This window comes from Bos taurus, chromosome 10 (assembly GCF_002263795.3).
Source record: "Bos taurus isolate L1 Dominette 01449 registration number 42190680 breed Hereford chromosome 10, ARS-UCD2.0, whole genome shotgun sequence".
In the NCBI taxonomy this organism is placed as follows: domain Eukaryota; kingdom Metazoa; phylum Chordata; class Mammalia; order Artiodactyla; family Bovidae; genus Bos; species Bos taurus.
This window is the reverse complement of record NC_037337.1, coordinates 20647099-20669385: the sequence shown is the minus strand read 5'-3', so window position 1 is coordinate 20669385 and position 22287 is coordinate 20647099. Positions and strand designations below refer to the sequence as shown.

The 22287-nt window shown below is 49.6% G+C and overlaps 1 long non-coding RNA gene across 1 annotated transcript in view; it reads left to right on the top strand.

The window, feature by feature from the left end:
• Nucleotides 1-19813, top strand: part of LOC132346344 (uncharacterized) — a 40955-nt gene extending 21142 nt beyond the window's left edge. The window contains exon 2 of the long non-coding RNA XR_009496150.1: nt 19444-19813. This is a non-coding gene — a long non-coding RNA (uncharacterized lncRNA). The remainder of the gene's footprint in view (nt 1-19443) is intronic.
• The last annotated feature ends 2474 nt before the right edge of the window (nt 19814-22287 follow it).

The following is a 22287-nucleotide window of genomic DNA, read 5'->3' as shown; positions in this document are numbered from 1 at the left end:
ACTTAGCATGCATGCCTTGGAGAAGGTAGTAGCAACCCACTCCAGTATTCTTGCCTGGAGAATCCCAGGGACAGAGGAGCCTGGTGGGCTGCCGTCTATGGGGTCGCACAGAGTCAGACACGACTGAAGCGGTTTAGCTGTAGCAGCAGCAGTGCCACAAAGTGAAAATATAGGTCACTAACTAAAAACCACCAAACGGTTCCATTTCCACTTACACCAAGGTCGTACACTTTATGTCTGAACTTTTTTTATTTTTTGTCTTCATTCATATCTTGGTAGTTTTCCCTGCTTTCCAATAAAGTTTTTCTATGAGGGCAAAAAAAAAAAAAAAAAGACCGATTGGTTTGATCTCCTTGCTGAGGAGCAAGGTAAGCACTGAAGATAGATCTTTGGGGTTTTTTTTTGGTTTTGTTTTTTACTTTTATTGAAGTATAGTTGATTTGCAATGTTGTGTTTAATTTCTGTTATACAACAAAGTGACTCAGTTACACACACACACGCATATATTCTTTTTTATATTCTTTCTGTTACGGTTTATCCCAAGATATTGAATATAGTTCCTTGTGCTGTATAGTAGCACCTTGTGGTTCATTCTGTATAGAATAGTTTACATTTGCTAGTCGCAAACTCCCAACACGTCCCTCCTCCAGTCTCCCCCCACTTGGCAACCACAGTCTGTTCTCTCTATCTGGGTCTGGTTTTTTTCACAGGTATATTCATTTGTGTCGTATTTTAGATTCCACATATAAGTGATCTTATATGGTATTTGTCTTTCTCTTTCTGACTTGCTTCGTTTAGGCTGACAATCTCTGGGTCTGTCCATGTTGCTGCAAATGGCCTTATTTCATTCTTTTTTAATGGCCAGGTAATATTCCATTGTATGTATATTTATACCACACCTCTATCTGTTCATCTGTTGATGGGCATTTAGGCTGCTTCCGTGTCTCGGCTATTGTGAGCAGTGCTGCTGTGAACGTGGAGATGCGTGCATCTTTTTGAAGTATGGCTCTGTCTTGATATATGCACAGGAGTAGGATTGCTGGATCCTATGGCAACTCTGTTTTTAGTTTTTTTTTTAGGAACCTGTATACTGTTTTCCATAGTGGCTGCACCAGTTTACATCCTCACCAACAGTGTAAGAAGGTTCACTTTTCTCCACACCCTTTCCAGCAATTATTATTTGTAGACTTTTTAATGATGGCCATTCTGACCAGTGTGAGGTGGGGCCTGGTTGTTTGATTTGCATTTCTCTAACAATGAGCAGTGACGAGCACCTTTTCATGTGCCTCTTTGTCTATGTTTTTGTCTTCTTTGGAGAAATGTCTTTTTAGGTCTTCTGCCCATTTGAAAATAGGTCTTTGGATTTCAGTTTTTTTTTTTTTTTTTTCTTTACAATGCATCATGTCACATTGTTTGAAAATCAAAAGCTGGAAAGTGTATTCATCTCTATTTGTTGCCCCCTTCCCAGATGCTTCTTAGTATCAGAAACTCTGATGAGCCTCTGTGAGATCTAGGAGTCCTGGAGGCCTGCTCCCTCTGTGGCCGGGCAGGACCTACTTACTATTCAGAAACTAGCAGAGCTCCATGAGTTAATGACTGTGCCACAGTAAAGCTAAGGCAGACTACAGTGGGATGTGGGGAGGGGCAGAGAGAAAAAGTAGGGAATTTTACTCACTTACACCTTGAGTTGTTCCTAAAAGGTTTAAGGTGGCTAGGAGGCTGTGTATCCACAAAGGTCTCTAGAGTATGACCTGACCTCGAAGGAAAAACAGGATACAAAGAGGACAAGACAGAACAGGCACTCTAGGAGGAGGGAATAGGTTGTGCAGAGATTTAGTCCATGTGTGAGGCCTCACAAAGCCCAAGGTGGCCGGAAATGTGAGGGCAGTGGGAAATGCCAAAGGAAAGGGGGACTCTACTCAGACTCCCTAATAACCAGCCCACTGTGGGCAGTACTATGGATAAACTCACATCTTCCTAGGCTGATCTCCTTAGCCTTAGTCACTGTATAGTCTCAATAATGCTGTGTAACAAACCCTTGGAATTCAGTGTTTTGAAATAATAAGCATTTAACTTACTATTCTGTGGGTCAGCAATTGAGGCTGGGCTCTGCTGAGTGGTTCTTCAGGTCTCAGTTGGGCTCGCTCACATCTCTGGAGGTTGGCTGGCCACTGACTGCCCTAGACTAGCCTTGGCTGGGGTGACTATGATGACTTGGCTCTGCTCCACGTTTCTCATCCTACAGTAGGCTAGTGGGGGTGTGTTCTCATGGTGATGGCAGAGCGCAGGAAGGTAGGCTCTGATGTCAAAGCACATTTCAAGCCTGCTGGCATCCCATAGACCCAGGCAAGTCATGGCTGTTCTCAGGGGCAGGGGAGGATAGGGAAGAGCAATGCAGAATCACACAGTAAAAGGCATGGACACGGGCGGGTAAAGCACTGGGACCATGAATGTGATCCTCCACAGTCATTTTCCGTCCAGCCTTGCTTGGTGCAAGTATCCACACTTGTATCCTTGCACAGGAGCAGAGCAAGCCTCCAGGACCTAGTTCAAATCCTGCCTTCTCAGGGGAACACTCCATGATGGCTTAGCCCTCAACTTCTTGGTCCTCTGAGGGCTCAGGTAGGGGTGTGTGTGTGTGTGTGTGTGTGTGTGTGTGTGTGTGTGTTGTGTTGTCACCTCAGTGAGATGACTGGATCTAGTGAGTGGCTGCCTGCTGGGTTTTTTTTTAATCATCCTACCATGCTGGGCTGTGGAGCACAGAGGTGAATCAGAGATACCCCCTGCCCTCCAGGATGCCCAGTTCTCTGAAGGAGACACTCCTTCCAGCAGTGACAACCCAGCAAGGACCAAGACACAAGACCATGGGGCACAAAGAGAGACCAGGGGCATTACTGGGCTATCCTGGTGGCTAGGAAAGGCTTCCTGAAGAAGGTAGAGCTTCAGTGGCATCTAGAAGCGGAGTTGAGGACTAGAAGTGGACCAGTAGTTCTAGGCAGATCTGGGAGAATCTGTCCTGTGCAGAGGGCATAGCATGGGAGAGAGCAGGAGGGATCAGGTGGGTGTGTTTGGGGAATGGCCGTGGTTGTGTGAAGCTGAACCCAGGGAGGTATGTTGGGGAGCTTGTGGATGGGCCTGGAGAGGTTACAGGGACCCTGTCACTGTACCGTGGGTGTTGGTGCAGGATGAGGGTGGTCATGAAGCTGAGCTGGAAAGCTGGCCCTGCAGTGGATGGGGCAGAACAGAGGCTGACAGCAGTCCAGGGGTCACGTGAGGAATGTCTGATCCGAGCAGAGGTAGTAGAACCAAAGAAGAGGGGGTGGTTTAGAATCTGCTGGGCTTGGTGGCCTGAGTCATTTCGGGCCCAGAATTCAGGGGCTGGGACCCCCTACAGCTCCAGAGACTGCCCGCTGGTTAGAAGTCGTTGGACCTAGGCTAGGGTGGCTCGGGACCCCCAGAGGTCAGGGCTCTAGCCTCCTGGGCTGGGCCTGGACTGCTGACAGGTTTCAGGCCCTGACTCTGCACAGCACCCACCCAGGGGCCCCGGCCTTGCTCAGGAGCAGCTTGGCACAGCCCGTCTCCCCCACCCCTGCTTCTTCATTAGGCACATCCTGACATGACAGCACTGCTGACCGAGAGCAGAGGGGTCTTGAAAAAGCCACCAAAGAAAGGAGGTGCCAAAGCAACTTCCCAGACCTGCTCCAGACACCTCATTCATGCCACAGGCCTGAGGGGACTGACTGATCACCAAGGAGGACCCAGGTTCCATGTCCACTCCGTGGGGAGCTTTCGAAGACAGCCCTGGATGGCCAACCTCCTGTTTTCCACCAGAAGTGGAAGTCTCAGCCCCCAGGGGAGCCTTTGGTGCCTTCTCCCCTTACCTTTGGCTGACATTGGCTCAAGGAGCACCCCTTCCTCCCCCACGGTGTCCTCTGGCCCCTGGGCTCCCTTTGAGAACTTGTCAAACTTATCACTAACTGTGCCCCGCTGGCCCAGAGCAAAGATTTCTCCACTCTGCCAGAGCCTGAGACTGGCTCAGTGTGCAGATGGCCCAGACTGCTCAGGGCAGTGAGGCCCCTGGATCTCAAATTAAGAATTCCCTGGGGAAGAACCATGCTTTGCTGAAGTCTTTTCTTTCCTTCTTTTATTTATCAGCAGGAGCTGGGCTTTGGATTAAGCTCAGGCTGCAGAATCAGGAAGCCTGGGTTCCTATCATTTAACTTTGGGAAACTTCTTTGGGCTTCAGTTCCTGCAGCTCTAGAATGATGCTAATAAACCTCAGAGACTGGTCTGTGAATCCCTTGGCACATCATAGGTGGTAATTTTTTTAATTCATTAATTCAATAATGTGCATAAGAAGTTATCACACACCCTTGATTCCTAGTACATGGGGAAGCCCCAGAAGGGAGAAATCTTTGAGGGGAAGGACCTTGGAGAGTTCACAGGTGTATCCTGTTAAATGTTCCTGCCCTACACCCTGCATCAAAGGACACAGATCAGGATAAATCCAGCCAGCAGGTCCCAGGGTTGGAGACCTGGGACCAGGTCAGGCTTTTGAGGCTGGGGCAGGAGATGGTGGCATGGGCTGGGTGATCAGGAGGAGAGAAGTGAGCTGGGCCTAGCATTTTGAAAGGCAGAGAGGATAGAGATAAGACATCCTCATAAACCCAGTGTGGTACTGATCAGGGGCCTTTTAGGGGACCTTCTCCCCTGGAAGGAAGAGACTTTGATCTGTGAATACTTGGTCTCTTGATTGACAAGGTCATGTCCTACTGGTCTGGCCAGGGAGATCAAGCAATCCTACATTGCAGGCCCTGGGCCAGGTCTGCTCAGGCCCAGGATAGTGGGGCAGCATGGCCTTGCACCTCTTGGGCATCCTGGAGCATTTTCTGCCACAGACCCACCTGAGCAATGCCAGGGGTTTTGCTGCTGGAATTAGAAGCCTATAAGGGGAGAGGTCCTGGGATACAGAAACTGCACAAGGACCAGGAGGTAGCCCTCCGAAGACCTGGAGTTCCTGGGTGGAGGGAGTGTCTTAACCTCTGGTTAAGATGCAGAGGGGGTGGGGAGAACTGTAAAAAGGCAGAGCACACCCAGGGCTCCTCCAGAGCAGGAGACTGTGCCTCATTTTCTCCCCAGAGCACAGGGCCTGGTGCAGTAGCAGTGGGAGTGTTTGTCAAGTTGGTTTGATAAGAATCGTGGAGTGAGATACAGTCACAGAGAGGGGGAGACCGACAGACAGAGAAGCCAAGAGAGGGAAAGACATACAGAGCCAGGTAGAAAAACCTAGAGAGATAATGGAAATGGAGAGAGGAGAGAGAGGAGAAATAAAACAGAGCAGAGATGGAGAAGGAGAGAGAGAGAAGATTGTGTCTTCACCAAGTCCCAAAATAGCAGCTGCTGGTGCCGGCAGCCTGCCCTGAGAGGGCCCCTTAATTGGGGCTGAATTCAGCATTCTCTGAGCCCAGCGCAGTGTCACTGAGGACGGCATGTGCCGGGCCAAGGTTGACAGAAAGGGCCCAGCTGGAGCTGGGATGTGCCTGGGGTCCGTGGCTTACTGCCCCAGGCTTCCTACGCCCCCTCCAGCTCCTGTTATGCACACTCAGCTCATGCAAGGATGCTGCTCTGAGAAGGTGGCTCAGCCTGGGGAGGTCAGGGCCTCTTCTGCTCACCTGAGGAGGGGGGAGAGGGATTGGGCTGAGGGAGCAGGGAGACAGTAGAGGGGAGCAGAGGCTCCTTGCATTTGGGAAGAGACAGTGGCTGGAAAATTGGAGTCTTGGTGCTATTATTTCAGTACAAGTTGCACTTTCACAAAACAATCTTAACAGGCTGATTTGTCTGCTCACCTGCTCTCAGCCAGCACCCAGCAGTGTGGCCCCAGCAGCCATACTCTCAGGTACCACCCTCGCTCCAACCCATTTCCCTGCTGCTTGGGAAAAAGGGCTGGTCCTGCGTCTTAAGGAAACAGCCCCTGTTCCAGCCACGTATAAAAGGAGGTCTGGCTGGATTCCATTTCCCCTTAGGGCAAAATGAAAATGCCTTCTATTCCTTGTGCTGTGAAGAATTTTTGTTGGATGCCAAGAATTTTCCAGCACCATGAAAATCAAGGCTAGCATATAAGGAGAGTGGAGTTGATTGACCATCACCTACTCCCCTGCTCTGGCACACGGAAAATTTGAAACTTTTCCTGTAGACCTGTGCCACCCCGTGCTTGTGATGCTCAGTATTGGGTTAACAAAAATTTGTTAATAGGCAGTTATATGGAAAGTGTCCCAGACCCAAAAGAAGAAGGAAAGGAAATTCATATTTGTTGAGCACATTTTTATATGCCAGCCACTGTGCTAAACAGGTTTCCTTATGCTGCATCATTTAACCCTCTTAACAGGCCTGGGATGCTTTTATTATAATTTCTGCTTATGGCATGGGAATACTGACTTGAAAAGATTAGATAATGAGCCCAGGTTCACCTAGCTGGTCAGTGGGGTAGCTGAGACCCAAACCCCAATCTTCTTGCATTCAAAGCCCATTTGACTATGGCAGGTGACCCAGAGAACATCAGGGAAGGCCTACTGCTAGAAGCAAGACTGAGGGCTGTCACTGAAAGTGGAGTGAGCAGTCTTTAGGAAATTGGGGAAAAATTGGTATGCAAGGTGGCTCTACTGTGCCTTGATGGGCCTGGGTCTGAGTTGTCAGATGGTGCAGGGGTATCAATAGGAAGCCTGATCCCATGGGGCCAAGATTTTAGTTTGTGTTCACCTGCAAGCATACTCTGAAATGATTAATATGCAGAAAATTTGTTGGAGAATGGCCCCAGGGCCAATGTTTGTGGGGGAGGAAAGAGAGCAGGATTGGGCAGAGGGAGAGGCTGAGCTGCAAGGCAGTCTCAGTGATAGTCTCAGCTGATTCTGCAGGAGCTCTGATGTTGGAATGATCCTTCAGAGTTGTCTTGAGTTGGGGTGAAGGAGCTGGGCCTTTATACTGTGTCATTGACCAGTAATTGGGTGTTGACTGCCTTGGGAAGGGAATGTGATCTTGGACAAGGACACTTTCTTCAGAGACAATTCCCATAGAGAGTGGAGAGATGAGAGCTGTCAGACAAGCACCTCCCATCAACTGTGAGAGTGAGTCCTGTAAGGGCCATCTGGGTGGGGCAGCACAGCCTCCATGGCAAGGTTTCTCACTGATGCCAATGGGAGAGGTGACTGGAGACAAGATCCAGGCATAATAAAGACCATGGATGAGGATTTCATAGGGGGAGGGGTCCTACAGCCTATGGGAGAAAGAGAAGGAAACTGGACTGAGGAGTTCTGGCAGGCAGCTTAAAGTCTGAATATTTCCCCTCTACTCTCTGTACCAACAATGCCAGATAGAAAAGGTGCCCAGGATGGGACTGTGAAAGGAAAAAGCTGAGGACAAAGTCATTCTCTGGCTAATGGGTCATACAGAAAGAACCTGAGTGCCTAGCCCTGTGTGGATCTGCAATGAGTAGGAGGATAAGGAGAGAACAGAAGAGACAAGTGAAGAACAAGTTGGTCCTGTTTCAAGGCAGCACATTCTGGGTAGGGGTGCCGCTTCATGTGTGGGAGCAGGCAGAGAGCAGCACACGGTGTGCTCCCAGGCTGCCTTGCGTGGTTCTGCCAGATCTTGGGGTAAATTAATTCAGAGAAGGGAGCCAGCAAGGTGGGAAAGTCAAGGAGAGATTCTCAGAACAAGAGACTTAGGATGAGTCTTGAATAACAGAGAGGAGTCAGGCCAGCAGAGATCCACGCTCCCGAAATGTCCTCTCACTTCCCTGCTCTTCGACCTTGAGGGAAGGGAGTCAGTATTCATCCAGGGCTGGTCCATCTCCAGTAAGAGGTGACCCAGAGACGCACCCAGTCCTTTCTTTTATCTTCATAAACCTTTGCTTTCTCAGGCACCCTGGATCTATCCGTGGTGCTGAATAACAGGGAGCTTGCCCCAGCCTCACCTGGGGAGGACCAAGTCTGCAGAGTTTCAGTTTCTCCTTCTGCCAGAAAGTAGCAAGATGAGCCTCTTCACAGAGGGTTTGTGTATGGGGGCTGCAGCCAAAACCAGGAGATCTGCCCCTGGATACCCAGGCCTTAACTTCCTTCACTGGGCAGAGCCGGACAGGATAAGTAGACTGTCCAATCAGCGAGCAGAGCACAGGGCCTGTCACGTCCTTGGTGCCTATGAGCAGGGTATAATGGGGGCCATTTAAGTTGTGCCCTCAAGGGAGCTTCTCTTTGGTAATAGAACCATTTTGTATCTTGATTGTAGTGCTGGTTATACAGATTTATACACGCAATAAACTTATAGAATGAAGAATTGATGCTTTCAAACTGTGGTGCTGGAGAAGACTCTTGAGAGTCCCTTAGACTGCAAGGAGATAAAACCAGTCAATCCTAAATATTCAGCTCTAGATATTCATTGGAAGGACTAATGCTGAAGCTGAAACTCCAATACTTTGGCTACCTGATATGAAGAGCTGACTCATTGGAAAAGGCCCTGATACTGAGAAAGATTGAAGGCAGGAGGAGAAGGGGGTGAGAGAGGATGAGATGGTTGGATGGCATCACTGAGTCAATGGACATGAGTTTGAGCAAACTCCAGGAGATAGTGAAGGACAGGGAAGCCTGGTGTGCTGCAGTCCATGGAGTTGCAGAGTCAGACACGACTGAGCAGCTAAATAACACACAACAACAACTACACATATTCAAAAAGTGAATCCAGGCAAAAACTAGTAAAATCTGGGTAGGGTCTATAGTCTAGTTAATTGTATTGTGCTAACATCAATTTCTTGGTTTTGAAATCACTATAATTGTCCCTATGTTCCCCCATACCATTGGGGTAGCTGAGTGACAGGTACTTAAGGACATTTTATGCTATTTTTGCAACTTCTTGAAGCCTACAGTCATTTAAAAATTAAAAAAATACATCATGCCCAATGGCTGAGCTTGCTTAATACCCTCTTATCAGCCCCTCTTCTTCACCCATCTAGATCCTTTGAGGGCTGAGCTCGAGTCTTTTCTTCTCCAGGAAGCTTTCTGATTACCCATGCCCACCTCTGGGTTCCTATAGTACTTATGCTGTGAACTCATAGCCAGGCCTCTGACCTCTGTGGTTTCATGTGTCTGCTTTACCTCCATAACCATGCTGAGAGTTCCCTGAAGGTGGGGAGTTTATCTTCTTGGACTTTCATTTCCTTCTCAGATCCTGAGGATACACAACTGGTGCTCAATTATTACCTGGTGACAGACTGATAAATATCTGCTTCTCACAGAACCCGGGCTTTCCCAAGCCTTTAATTGCCTCCTTCCTTCCAGCGCCCCTGTTAAGTACAGCTTTGTGGCAGCCTGTCTCCGACAAACATATGAGGAAGAAAGCAGGGCTTGGAGCCACAAGAGCCCCTGTGCCATGAACCACTTACTGCACGTCCACGTCATGACAGAGCTGAATGTCCCGTGCCTCTGATCTAATCTTTGTTGGAATGCTGCAAATAGGGAGCTGCACGCTCACTTTACATGTGAGGACAGACACACTGTAGGAGGGGGTCGCAGTAAAGAATCAAAACCCAAAGCTGTTTCCCAGATGTGCCACCTAGACATTGTGTGAACTTGGGCCAGCTACTCAACCTCTCTGCTTGTCAGTTTCCTCATCTGTAAAATGGGAAGAATAGTACCTTCATCATAGGGATTTTGAGAGGTAATGACATAACCTTCATATCTTTTGCTATTCTGTGGACTCCTTAGAGGCAGGACCAGGCCTGAGGTGTGGTGGACGCTTACTATGTATTTGCTGAAGTAACTGCTGAATGACTTAATGATCGAAAGAATGAATGAATGCTTATAAAGTGCTCCCTCAGTTTTGAGCACAGGGTAGGAACTCTCTAGGAGAAGGCAGTGGCACCCGACTCCAGTTCTCTTGCCTGGAAAATCCCATGGGTGGAGGAGCCTGGTAGGCTGCAGTCCATGGGGTCGAGAAGAATCGGACATGACTGAGCGACTTCACTTTCACTTTTCACTTTCATGCGTTGGAGAAGGAAATGGCAACCCACTCCAGTGTTCTTGCCTGGAGAGTCCCAGGGACAGCCGAGCCTGGTGGGCTGCCATCTATGGGGTCGCAAAGAGTCGGACACGACTGAAGTGACTTAGCAGCAGCAGCAGGAACTCTCTAAATGTTGTTCAGTTGCTAAGTCATGTCTGACTCTTTGTGACCCCATGGACTGCAGCACGCCAGGCTTCCCTGTCTTTCACTCTCTCTCTAAATGTTAGCTCCTTCCTTCATTCCACCTCGGCCCTTTCTGGCATGAATTCCCATTCAAACAATGCCAGAATGGTGGAGAAGCTGCCAGTCCCTTCTGTTTCCAAAGGAAGGAAAATGCACCCCTTGCAGTTTGAGGGGTTTGGGCATGGGAAAGTGGCAAGTCCAGGCTGGCCCTCCCTCTGCCCCTGAACTCCTCTCAGGGCTAGCAGAATGCTGTGCAAACCGGTTACCTGGGAGTTGGCTGCTCCAGGGTCTTTTTCAGGGTGCCTAGAGAGTGAGCCTCAAGCGCCAGGCCTGCAGCCCCCGTGTCCTCCCACGAAGTAACCCTATGCAAATAGGTCAGGGGCTCCACGGAGGATTGTAAAACCGCCCCTCTGAGGAAAAGGCAACAGGGCCTTAGAGCATCTGTGTATGTGTCCTTGACACAGAATCTTGGAATCCAAGCTTATGAGGGAACTTGTATATCATTAAAATCCCATGGACAGAGGAGCCTGGTAGGCTGCAGTCTATGGGGTCGAGAAGAGCCCGACAGGACTGAGCGACTTCACTTTCACTTTTCACTTTCATGCATTGGAGAAGGAAATGGCAACCCACTCCAGTGTTCTTGCCTGGAGAATCCCAGGGACGGGGGAGCCTGGTGGGCTGCCATCTATGGGGTCGCACAGAGTCGGACACGACTGAAGCAACTTAGCAGCAGCAATGCACACTTCAGAAGGCTGATTCGTGTTCAAGGAACTGGTCCAAGGCTTGACACCGCCAAGTATGGGATCTTTCTACTTCCTGGGCATGGCCATTCACTGCTTACGCTTGTGAGAAGGGCAAGAAGGACCATTTGCACATTTCTGCGATTCAGGGGTGACTGAACCGAGCTGAGAGAGCAGTGGCTGTGTAGTTGAAGGCTCCATGACTGATTCTTTTCACTGTGATACCTGGGACAGAATCTTGCATTTTTCTGGAGGGTTCAGGCTGACAGATTAACCCCTTACGGAGGGTAAAGTGGCTATAGAATTCACACTAAAGTGTAAATGATTGACAGGCTGGGTTCTTCCCTGTCTGATCAAGACCTGGCCTGCTGGTCCCAAACATGGAACTCTGAGGGGCCATTCCAGATAGTTATTGTCTCCAGGGCTGTTTGACCAGATGGATAAGACAGCACATCTCTACTGGTCCCTCTCTCCTTGGTTCCAACATCCCATCCCTCCGTTTTGGCCCCAGGAGTCCACTTTGGTAGAGGATTATTGGATTTAATTAATATGTCCTTAGCTTGACGTAATTCTCATTCTGGCTCAGTTGTGCAGGGTCCATTCCTTTTGCCTGTTTCAATTTCAGGGCTGAAAAGAATTCCCGACGCTTTTAAGGTCCTTCTCATAAATCATCTCCCATGGCTAAACATGAATGGATTTATAATTCTGTTCTAAAGATAAGGAAGCCAAGCCTGTGCAGGTGATGGTAAAGGGACGTGCCTAATGTCACACTGGGAGACCCTGGCAAGGCTGAGTCTGAATCCCAGGGCTCCTAGTTTCTGTTCTTGCACTTGGCTCAGGGTTAGTGTTCCCACCAACTTTCCAGTCTGCCAGCAAAGGTATCAACTACAGTGGTTTTACCTTTTTTACAACTGCCAGCTAATGTCATCCTTTATTTCCAGTTCTTCCTGCTTAGACATGAGTGCCTGCTTTCAGGAAGAAATAGGGCTTTGTCCTCAGGAGGCTCATGTTTGGGTGGGCAGACAAGAGTGTGACTCAGGGAGCAAGGAGATGCAGCAAGGGGGTGCAGGCTGAAGGGGGTCAGTGCATGAACACCAAGGAGAGCTGGGAGATCACCGAGGTCTTCCCAGAAGAGAGCACTTGGGAGGGCTCGCGGCCCACTGCAGGCTCAGGGCAGCTTCTTGAGTGGAGTGTCAGCGAGGTGATGGGCTCCTTTTGGGAACAGAGGCTGGAGAGTCAGTGAAGATTCTGTTAAGTCCTCCCTACCTGTAGATATTTGCTTTTTTCCACCACACAACCCCTTACTCAGCAGAGCCCTCCATATGCCCAGAGTCCCTGGTCAAGCTTGCTTCCTTCTCCAGAGGCCAGATGCCCTTCCCAGGTCCAAAAGCTGAAGATGGGCCTCCAGAGGGAGCCTGGATCTTATCCTCACTTTTTCCCGCCTCTCCCCAACCCCAGCTTGGAGCATATTCTAACAGAGCAGCAGTCTCCCTCAAAGACTTCCCCAGGGACTTCCCTGGCAGTGAGTCTAGTGGTTAAGAATCCCCGTTTCCAATACAGAGGGTGTGGGTTCTATCTCTTGTCAGGGAACTAAGATTACACTCGCATATGCCATGTGGTATGACCAAAAAAAACCAATTTTTTTAAATTGAAAGAAAACTTAAAAAAAAATCTAGAAATTTATTAAAAAAAAAAAAAGACTTCCTCAAAGTCCCCAGTGGCCTTGATGGACGTGAAAGGCTGGGCCGTGGGGGCAGGGCTAGTTTGTGTCAGTCATACTAACACAGTCTCGTCTCTAGGGGTCAAGGTTTTTTTCTAAAGTGATCAGTAGAATGAAGGCTCAGGTTAGGCCCAAAATGAAGTCCTGTCTCTGGACAGTCAGGGCTCAGTTGTAGGAGTCAGTGATGAGGTGTCCCAAACAGTGGCACAACATGGTCTTCGTCTTTTGTTTCAGAAAGCAGGAAAGGCCGTGCAGCCGTATGCACATGACTTCACTGTGCGTCCTTCCCAGGACCCGCCCCAAGCCAGGTGCATGGGGGAGGTGGAGGAGACAAACCCCCTCAAGGAGCTCCCGGCTCCGGGGCCAGATCAGCCTTACTCAGAGAACAGTTCCCAAGCCTGTTCGATTCCTAGGGCTGCCACGTAAAGTACCACAAACCTGGCGGCCTAAACAACACAGTTAATTCTCTTACAGTTTTGGAGGTCAGATGTCTGGCGCAGGTTTCACTGGTTAAAGTCAAAGTGTTGACCGGACTGTGCTCCCTTCTGGAGACTCTAGGGGAGAATCTATTTCCTTGCCTTTCCCAGCATCTAGAATCTGTCCTCCTTCTTTGGCTCATGGCCCCTTCCTCCAATCTTCAAAGCCAGAAATGCTGGTTGTGTCTTTCTAGTACAGCACTCTGACATTGACTTGTTTGCCTCCTGCTTCTGCTTTTAAGGACCATCGTGATTGTATGCATGCATGCTCACTTGTATCTGACTCTTTGTGACCCTGTGGACTGTAGCCCACCAGGCTTGTCTGTCCATAGAATTTTCCATATAAGAATACTAGAGTGGGTTGCCATTTCCTTCTTCAGGGGATCTTCTCTATCCAGGGAGTGAACCCGAGTCTCCTGCATTGGCAGGTGGATCCTTTACCACTGAGCCACTAGGGAAGCCTCCTAGATAACTAAGGTACTCTAAAATATTAAGAACCACTTTTTAGGGCACTGTACTTACCTGCTTCGTTGTAGCTGAGTCAAAGGCATGTCTTGAGTATGGGCTTGTGGGATGGGAGGATAATGGAGCACATGCTAAGGTTCCATGGCCCAGGCCTGGAAATGGTGTATACCGCATTCACTATTCGTGAGAAATTGGTCTGACAATTACACTTGGTTGCACAGAGGTTGGGAAATGTAGTCCCTAGCTGACAACCACATGGCCAACTACAACTTTATCATTATGGAAGGAGGAGAATGAATTTGGTAAAGAACTAGCAGTCCTCACTGTAATTCTTTAGTTCTCTGCCATCTCACGGGGACAGGAATGAAATCTGCCCAGATCACAGCTTCATCTGATAAATACCCCCTAGGGATGTGTCCTCATCTATTCCCACTCAGCCACAGCCTCAAGTCTCTGGGCATCCTGGTGACAATCATGATGCCGAGGTCATTGTCCAGTTTGGAGTGAGGGTGAGCCAAGAGGAGAAAATGGCTTTATATTTTGGTCTGCCTAAGTTTGAGAAGGCAGTCAATCTTAAAGGAAATCAGCCCTGAATACTCATTGGAAGGACTGATGCTGAAGCTGAAATTCCAGTATTCTGGTCACCTGATGCGAACAGTTGACTCATTGGAAAATTCCATGAAGCTGGGAAAGATTGGGGGCAGAAGGAGAAGAGGGTGTCAGAAGATGAGATGGTTGGATGGCATGACCAATGCAATGGACGTGAACTTGGGCAAACTTCAGGAGATGGTGGGAGACGTGGAGGCCTGGCGTACTGCAGTCCATGGCGTCACAAAGTGTCAGTACAACTGGGAATAACAACAAATTTGAGTCGACAGAAGTTGGGGTTAAGGGATCATATTTAGGATATTGGACATACTTACTTTGATTTGTCCCCTTGGAATCTATAAAACACCGGGGATTTTCAAGATATACCAAGGACAGCAGGATGGGGAACACACTGGTTCCTGCCCCTCCCCCCTACCTATATCATCAGTGCCAACATTTACTGAGCGTTCACCATGTCTCCATTCCTGAGTTGTATGCTTAACGAGAAAGTGACACTGTTTGCTGAAGACTTGAGAAATGCTCAAAGCTACAGGTGGGGAAAAGGGGGAAATAGCTGTCCATCCACTCCTCCCTCCCACCATATTGTTCCAGGAGCTTCTTAGGGTAAGGTGAGAGGCCTCTTTCTTCATACTGGTCACGGCCTAGGGACGGAGGACGGAGGTCTCGCTTTGCCTTGGGTTCAGAAGCCCAGGGAGTACGTCTTCTGGTTTTCTCTCCTCAGTCGCACTGAGCTTCTCCATTCACACTTTCTGACCATGGCATGAATGTTCTGGACGTTCACTCTCAGGTGGCCTGTGTTTTCTCCCCTCTGGCCAGCATTGGCTGAGCTTCCTGCAGAAACAGTGTCCTGAGCTGGACTGTCTGGAGCTTGGGGCCAGGCCATGACTTCTGCAGAGGAACTCTGAAGAATGTGCCTGCATTTTCTGTGGCTGTTGGGGAAGATGCTGCTTGTTGTACAGCTCAATGTCCCCTCAGTGATGGCTCCCATGATAAATTTTGCTTAGAATTTAGTGCCAGAGATGCGTTTATGTCTCCTGAAAAACCGGCCTTTTGTTCTGGCAGGGAGAACACTATATCCTTTTGGTTCCACTTTGGTCTGAGCTGCCAGGAACCTTGGAGCTAAATTTAATGATTAATTGCAACAACCTCAATATTTTCAGCAGAGGATGTAGTTCTTGGTTCCTTTCCCATTCACCAGAGCTTCTCAAAGAAAGGGCTGTAGATGCCTGGAATAGAATCAACTTGCTAAAGTGCAGCTTACTGGTCCGATCTCAGACCTACTGGATAAGCATCTGGGTGAGGTGTGGGGGTGGGGAAGCATGTCTTCTGCATCCCAAGTCCATCCTTATGTAAACTGAAGACTCTCTGCTATGAGTCATATTGATCTTTTTTCTCAAACATCCTCCAGTAAGGGTACGTTCTCCTTCGTGTGTGCATGCTTAGCTGCTCAGTCGTGTCTGACTCTTTGTGACCCCATGGACTGTAGCCCACCAGGTTCCTCTGTCCGTGAGATTCTCCAGGCAAGAATACTGGAGGGCGTTGCCATTCCCTTCTTCAGGGGATCTTCCCAACCCAGGGACTGAACCCAGGTCTCCTGCATTGCAGGGAGAAACTTTACCCCTGAGCCACCAGGGAAGCAGCATGGTCTCCTTCAAGCCACTTCAAAATGTTTTTGGATGTAGAAAGATTTTTGGATTACATAAAGTCAGCTATACAGGAATACTGTATAGCTGTGAAAATGAATGAAGGAACTTTCTAAGAAATAAAAAGATCGAGATATTTCATTAGGTGAAATAAGAAAGGAGCAGAATAGGATAGGATACTATATAGGATATAGTATACTAACTTTGGTGAAAGTTAGTATAGGATACTATACGGTATAGGATACTATACGATATAGGATACTAACTTTGGTGGAAAATAGGGGAGAAATGTAAATATATATTTGGTTATGTTTATAACAGACATAAGGAAAGTCTGGAAGACTTCATAAGAAATTAGTAGCAGTTTGGAGGTCGGGGCATAGGAACTGGTTGGATCTTAGATGGGAATGAAAGGGAACCTTTCACTGTATAGCTTTAATGTATTTCCTTTCCAGGCTAGGTGAAGATATTTCAGATTCAAAAAAAATTTTTTTAATCTGTATATCTGATCAAAAGACAGTGCTGTTTCACAACCGTGTTACTTACCTGTTCTGTTAAGACGTGTGTTTGGAGCTATAACGTTTCCTCTGTGTGAATCCTTATCTCACACAACTCCATCCCAAGTCAGCCTTCCCTGAAAGGGCCCTGGAGCTCATGGTTCTGGACAGAACCAGCTGAACCTAGAAAGAACGCAGTGGAATGAGGAAATTAGAGTGAGCATGGTTCCTAGCTTCTAAGAATGTTCGATGTTCACCGCCCATGTTCAAGAATGTTTCTCCAACAATTTTGCCTGTCCGAGGGGGTTTCTTGCTAAGACAGGCTCCTCTGAGGCCATTAAATGTCAATAAGACCAATCAGAATTTGGAGACTGAGGCTTTGGTTTGCATCTGGGTCAACACTGGGGCTCTTTGTGGTCTGGCAAAAGGTGGTTTGAAATAAGCAGTTTGTTGGAAGCAGGATGGCAAAGTTCAAGGCAGGCATAAATCAGATGAGGATGAAAAGAGAGACAAGAGTCAGAGAGAGAATAAGAGAGGAGAGGGAAAGAGGGGGGCAGAAACCAGCACTGAAGCCCCTGTACTTCCCTCCTGTAAAGAACAGCTCCCTTTGGGATCCTCCCAAGATGAGGGATGACAAAGCATTATCTTCACAGCCCCTGTGACAGTCCTTGACTTTAACTTCTCTCCAGAATGCTGGGAGGCCTACCTTTTGCTAGTTGTTGTCATTCAGCCCCTAAGTCGTGTCTGACTCTTTGTGACCCCCATAGACTGCAGCACACGAGGCTCCTGTGTCCTCCACTATCTCCCAGAGTTTGCTCAAATTCATGTCCATTGAGTCAGTGATGCTATCTAACCAGTTCATGAGCTGAGGTCTCCAGGACACATGCTTACCCAGTTTTTGGTGGGGGGCTGGTGGGGGGAAGCTTTAGAGTTCATCCAATCAGGCCCCTTCATTTTCCAGAGAAGGTAAGAGTGTGGAGAGTGAACTCTCCAAGGCCACACAGCTTGGACCTAGAGTTGCCATTGTTCCCTTGGAGTCATCAGGGGTGAAGCGGTGGGGTTTCCCTGAAATGCTGACATCCCCAGGGGATCCAGCAGGCAAAGGGACCTTATCTTCTTGTCATCATTCAGTTTGTACTCTGATCTGAGGACCTGTATCCTCAGATCAGAGGCAGGGACTGCCCCAAGGTAAGTTTGGGAGAGATAATGGAGAAAACACCCCTGAAAGACGTGGTACACACGTCTTGGGTCATTAGGAATGGCTAGCCAGGGAGACAGAGATGTTTCAGAAAGACTGTCCCTAAGAAGGAGAGAATGGCATAAATTATGACTTAACACCCGCCCTCCCGCCAATAAATCCTGACCTGGTATTTCAGTGTTCTAGCTGCAGGCATAAATGCTGGGCCTCTGACGGATGGATGGATGGTGTACTTGAAATGATGGAGCGCTCCTCCTGTGTCTCTCCAATCTCTTGGATGATGCCGGCCCTGTTTTATGCTCAGTATCTATAACAAGGACGTGTCCTATAATAAAAGATGGTTCAGGGATGGCAGGACCAACCTGTCTCCATTACATCCTCTTTGGTAACGGAGGACTGCTGGCCGGCCTTGGGGCCAGTGGAGCGCACAGTCCAGCTCCTGGTGGAAGGAGAATACATGGGGCGCTGGCCTCCTCTCCCGCCAGTATCTCACCACTGTGTGGCCATGGTGGGGGGCGGTTGACTTTGATCCTTCACTACTGGCACAGCAGAAGGGGGACATTTATTCCAGTCTCTGTGGTTTCATTTTCTGTCACTTGGGGAATAGGTCAGGATTGGGAAACCTGTTGTGTAGACACAAGAGTAAGAGGCCCGAATCCTTGGCTGATTGGATCTCAAACTGACGTGGAGATGGATTCATCCATTTGGGGAAATGAAGGCACCCCTGGGCACAAGCGCTACTCACAGAGAAACATTTGATCCCATAGTGGCCTTGGATCTGCTGGGATCTCCTAGGAGTTCTGTGCACCCCACCCTGGACCTTAGTTCTGTGCTGAAGTTCAAATGAACTCTCTGAATATTCTTTCTCATCTCTATGCATTTACGTAGGCACTGAGCCAGCCAGGATGCATTCCGATCCTCTAATGTTTCAAGTCATTCTTTCTCGTCCTGCAAAGGTCAGGTTCATGCCCTTCCTCATCCAAGAAGCCAGCACTGAGGACTCTGGCCTGCACAGAATTCCTCCTCCCCCAGCTCCTGAGCATCCATTCACCATGTGAACCACCTATCACTTTGGGTTACTACCTAAGTGACAAGTGACTTATATCTAATTACTAGGAATAGGTTTCCATTCCTAACAAACCTTGAACCTCTTAAGCTTCTCTCGCCCTGCCCACCTGGGCCTTGCAGGGAGTAGATGTTCAACAGATGGGAGCTCAATGACTGCCTTGAATTGGAGGACAAGTCTCTTCTCTCCCACCAGCCTGGGAGGTCACCAAGCATAAAGAAGCTGCCTTTCCTGCCAGCCTGTTGCCCTGCAGAGAGCACTGGCAGAGGATGCAGGGAGAATGCGGGCCAATAAAGCTGGCCTGTGCAGTCCCACAAAGCAAAGGCTGAGCCGGCTCTCTCAGTAGTGGCTGGCAGAGCAAGCCTGCCCCAGATATCAGGGCTGAGCCCTTGTTCCTAGCGTGAATCTCCCCCTGGATCCCAGACACCTGGCCCTCCACGAGGGCCTAAACTCCCTCTCCTCCCAGGGCCCCTGGGCTTCTGTCCATCAGAGCCTCTGGAACGCCCAGGAGGAGACCTGCTGCTTCCTCTGGGTTCAGGAGTGGAATTCACACCCTCTGTGTTCCTAGTCTAACGAGGGGCAACGCCAAAAGAGAAAAAGGGGTCACTCGGAGCTGTCACACCCAAGCATGGTGACAGCCTCCTCCATGGGGCCTGGCTGAGTTCCCACCCTCCCATTTCTGGCCTGCAGAAGGGCTCTGGGACTTGCTGTACACTGAGCCCCCTTCTGTGTGTCCTCTTCCCAAATGTCATCTGTGCAGACTCCTCACTCGACAATCAAGCTGTTCTTATTCCTACAGATCTTGGAGAGGTCAGTTCGTCCAGGCCTCTGTGTCCAAGTCAGTCCAGGAGTGAAGTACATGTCCTTGGGGAAAGAAGATGATGTCACATTTATGCCAAAGTTTAGCCACCCGCTTCTCCAGGAAGTTCATCCTTGTATCCGACCCACATCTCTCTCGGTGCAGCCGCAGCCCAGCTTGCTCACTGTCCTCCACAGAGCTTGGCTCCTATCCTCAAGCTCCCGCCCTTGCCACCTCTTCGCTGGCTGTGTGGCCAAGATGGAATCATCCCGTGACCTCGCTTTAAATCTCAGAGCCTGGGGAATGGCTTTTATCATCCCCGCCAGTTGATTCCATCTGTCTTAATTACATTTTCGATTTTGTCACTTTACCGTCATTTCTTATTTCATTCAGCGGCTGAGCGTGGCCATGAGGACCCGGGCGGGGGTGGTCCCTACCTTTCCCGGCCACTCAGCGGTTCCCAGCTGTCACTCAGGACTGGCAAATTGCTGGCACCTGCCCTGGGGCTCGCTGCAGAGGAGGATGAATAAGTCGCCACCCTTACCCTCCACCTCAACTAAACAGCCTTGGCTGTGGCCCAAGGCTCTGATCCAGGACGTCCCTGCTGCCAACTCCTCCAGCCAGCTGCCTGACTGCCTGCCTGCCGCCTGCCCGTGGGTTTCAGGGTGACCTGGGGCTTGTCTCCAAAGCACTGCAGGAAGCTGTGAGGGCACCAGACTGCCCTGGGCTGGGCACCTGCTCAGCTGGCCTCTTGCCTGGTTCTGTCTCTTTCTGAACTTGTTGTGAGAGGCGAGGCAGCTCATCTTACCCTGTACCTGTCTGCCCTCTTCTACCAGAGGGACAAAGGGTCTGTACTACAAGTTTTGGGGAAGAGTAATGAGAGGGTTTTGAAAGTTACTGCTGCTACTGCTGCTAAGTCGCTTCAGTCGTGTCCGACTCTGTGCGACCCCACAGACAGCAGCCCACCAGGCTCCCCCGTTCCTGGGATTCTCCAGGCAAGAGTACTGGAGTGGGGTGCCATTGCCTTCTCCAATTCATGAAAGTGAAAAGTGAAAGTGAAGTCGCTCAGTCATGTCCGACTCTTGGCGACCCCATGGACTGCAGCCTACCAGGCTCCTCCATCCATGGGATTTTCCAGGCAAGAGTACTGGAGTGGGGTGCTATTGCCTTCTCCGTTTGAAAGTTAAGAATGATGTAAATGAAGATATTACACTTATACCCTGATAGCCTTTAATTATGGTTTATTATCTAGGAAGCTGATGAAGTTGAGCTCATACACAGGGGTCAGTTAGTTCAACACTCTTTCCCCATCACAAACTAAGTCCAGGGGCTTCCCTGGTGGTCTGTGACTGAGACTGTGAACACCCAGTGCAGGGGGCCTGGGTTCTACCCGGGGGTCAAGGAACTAGATCCCGCAAGCTGCAGCTAAGAGTTAGCACACCTCAACCAGAGATCCTGCCTGCCACAACTGGGACCCGATGCAGCCAGATAAATAAATATTAAAAAAACAAAAAGACTAAGTCCATACTCCAGTTCCAGACTGAGCCCTGCCAGTGGTCCTAGTCACAAGCTAAGCTGTGACCTTGGCTCCAGGCCAAGCCCCACCCTAGTTCCCTGATTGGTCCCTGTGCCAGGCTGATTTCTGATCCTGGCCCTGGACTATGCCTCTATGCTGGACGTCCTGGCCTGGTCTCTAAACGAGCCCTGACCTAGGCCAGCTGGGTGTATCCTGCCTCTAAATACATACTCTTCCCACAGGTGGGTGAAGAGAGAATGACTGGTTGGCTGTGGCATTGCCCCAGTGCTTGGCACGAAGGTTCATCTGACTGTCCTTGTTCCCCAGGCTGCAGGCCCACTAAAGGGACCCCTGTTTGAAGAGTGAATCCTGTGTGCCTTCCTGAGGAGGAGCCGCAGGGTGGGGAGGGGGCGAGGCAGAACCCAGCATCAGTTCATGACCTGGAGCCCATTGCTTGAGTGCATCCATCCCCATCCTGTCCTGTCTTCAGAGTCTAAATATCTCAGAGACACAGGGCTCTGTCTTTGCAGCCAGCCTTAGTCCCTCACCTTGCACACGTGGGTCGCCATCTGGTCTCCATTCTGCTGCAGGTTGAAGGTCAGCCCCGCCTGGTGAGCCATAGGCACCACGGCACCACACCTCTCTCCCCCTGCCCCATGACAGCTTGCCGCTTGTACAGCCCCGGGAAAGGGAGAATAAAGTGGCCTCCATTGGAAAGCCTTTTTCTTCCTCCCTATCTCCAGCTCTGCCTCCTCCAAGAAGTCTTCCACAACACCCCATCCCCTCCAAGCACTCCACAACTTCCCTCTGTGTAGCCACAATGGCCCATGTTTGGCAGCAGCCATCCACAGCTCTGAACACTTCTTTCTCTGCTGATGGCATATTTATTGCCACACTCATAATGGCCAGGTTTGAATTGCTCCTCCAGTAGTGTCAACACCACACATTCTGGAAGCGATACCTCTGAGACCTCATTTCACACGTCACGATGCTGTGTCAGGACACAGGCTTGGCTGCTGAAACGGAGACTGAAGCAAGGCAGAAGTTTCTGTCTCATTCATGCAAAGTCCCCGCCCCTCTGGCATCTCAGTGACCCCTGTTGTGATTCTCCGCCACCCTGGGATGTCACCTTCACCCTCCTGTTCTTATCTCAGCTGCCAGGAGGGGTGAGGGTGAATACTGTTAGCGTTCGGCTCCCCACCCCACCCCCTCCACCACGCTTTCACTTTATCACAGCGCCTGGAAACCTCCTTACTGAGTTTCTCAGAGTCCTATGAGACTAGGACTCAGGTTATAAGTTCCAGCCCATGTGCTCCACCCACATGCAA